General features: G+C 48.6%; 1 non-coding gene across 1 annotated transcript; it reads left to right on the forward strand.

Annotated features, from left to right (window-relative positions):
* The first annotated feature begins 201 nt into the window (after positions 1-201).
* Positions 202-510, forward strand: LOC114819092 (small nucleolar RNA U85). Its single transcript, XR_003766357.1, has one exon. It is a non-coding gene; the product is annotated as a small nucleolar RNA U85 (small nucleolar RNA).
* Positions 511-2,137: the final 1,627 nt, after the last annotated feature.

Raw genomic sequence — 2,137 nt, forward strand, 5'->3', positions numbered from 1 at the left:
GGGAGTGTGGTGTACCCGGGTGCTCACGCCCCTCCCCGGTGGCAGTAACTCGCTGCTCTCATGCACTGTGCTTGCCCTGCAGCCACTTCCAAGCTGTGAGGACTGATGTCAAGGAGGATGCCCTGGAGCTGATGATGCACGGTGGGTACCCGCTGTTTCCAGCTGAGGCCGGGGTAACGGAGAGGCTGGGCTCCTTCGGCAGCCCCCAGAAGAAATAAAGACCAGCTGGGTTGCACCCTCAGCCTATTCCAGTAATACGGGCCTGTAATCTTGGTGGACAATGCAGAGCTGTGCGTGTTCGCTGTAAGGGCAGGCCGACAGAAAATCCCCTTCCCTCTGTTCCCGGAGAATACATCCCTGGGATGCATCAGCTCACAGTGAGTGTTTCTGTCAGCTGAGAGGGGGCTGTGGGGATAGGATAGCACAGCGTTTCCAAGGTTTAGGTTGTGGGGGGAAGCCCATCTTACAGCTGGTGAGATGTGAGCACGCATCTTTGGTAATCTGATGACTGCTCTAAGTCTCCAAAACAGGATAGCTGAGGGGCCTGGCAAGGAGTGCTCATGACTTTCTGCCTCTCTTCAGTGGTGTCCCGTCATTCCAATGAACTTCCTGCCATCTTGGGTGATTCTGGGCTGAGCCACACAGACCGTGCTGCTCACCTCAATGCTCTCAAGATGAACTGCTATGTGCTGACTGGCCTGGTGGATGCCTTTGAAATGGAAACCTACAAGAATGGTTTGTTGGAAGTGGATCCTGCTGGGAAGGTAGGTGAGGGGACTAAGGGGAAAACCAAGATGATAAAAGTAGAAAACATGTTAGCTTGCTGAACTCTGTGGTATCTATCAGATGTTGTAGATGGATTTATTTGAATGTGATGCCAGCAAGAGCAGTGCATAGTGTGGAGTACTGAGATTTCTGTGTGTGTGAGCCAACACAGGCAGGATGCAGGAACAACCACAAAAAACATGGAAAAAATGTGAAAAGCAAATTTATTCTTGTTACCTTGCAAACTGGGGGATCTCTGAAGCAGCACTGGGGGCAGAGGCACGTAAGCAGGAACGCAGGCACTGCAGAGCTCAGTCCTTGCTCAAGAGTGAGAGATTCCAAACCTGCTGCTTTCATGTGTATTCATCAGGGATTTTTTGCAGGCAGAAGTTTTCCTCTGTGCTTTGGTTTTTCTCACAGCAGGGCAGGAATCCCAGGCATGTTCAGGGTGCCCCTGAGTCTATCCCAGGCTTGTGTTATTGAAATGCAGATGTTCTATTTGTCAAGCACATAAGACTAAACAATGATTAGCAGTGTGATGTATGTGGTTTTTGACACCCCAGCAGAAGTAGTTAGAGCATATTTACAGTCCTCCTTGCCAATCTCCCATTATATTCCCACACTGTGAAACTGTGTGGGAATATAATGGAAATATAACGTGGAAAACAGTTAAAGGGACAAGATGTGTCTAAATATCAGCTCAGATGCTCAGGCCTCTCTGTTTAGCTCTTCAGTGTCGGGCTGTTACTTAGCCTGCCAGTAATTTCTCAAGAGTTCCCTTCTGTAGTAAAAGATGACAGCAACCGTCATTTGCTGTGGAGATATATGCTTCTTATACATCTCACTGTGTCTCTTAATGCTGTAGAATCTAACAGTCATTTTCTGGGGGAAGCAGGGTGGTGATGGTGTTTTTTCTGTTGTCCAGCTGCTGATGTATTGCATCACATTATGTCCTTTCTAGAACAAGAAGAACCGTACCAAGGGCTCTGAATCCTTTTGGGAAAAGGAGAGGGAGCCACTCTTACAGCTGCTTACACAGCTGCTGCAGCTGGATCTTCGTCAGCTTTGGGGTGGTTTGGTGGTGGAAGAAGAGTTTGTCAGGTATGGGCTGGAGTGGATGTAGAGGTGGGATGGGTGACAGTGGTTTTCTGGAAAGGAGGGTTAAATGTTAAATCTGCCAGTGAGGTGGTATTACAGCCCTCAGCAGGGTATAGATCACTGGGAAACTGAGGAAACTGTCTTGGGGCAAAAGTGATGTGTTTGGGAACCTTTTCCTCATGTAGGCCTTTCAAATTCAGGTGGTGTTTGCTCAGTTTTTTGAGGATACTGGAGAATCTCTGGTGTGAGAGAGAGCCCATATCCTGGGCTGCAT

Source organism: Antrostomus carolinensis, unplaced genomic scaffold, assembly GCF_000700745.2.
Source record: "Antrostomus carolinensis isolate BGI_N321 unplaced genomic scaffold, ASM70074v2 scaffold40361, whole genome shotgun sequence".
NCBI classification, from domain to species: domain Eukaryota; kingdom Metazoa; phylum Chordata; class Aves; order Caprimulgiformes; family Caprimulgidae; genus Antrostomus; species Antrostomus carolinensis.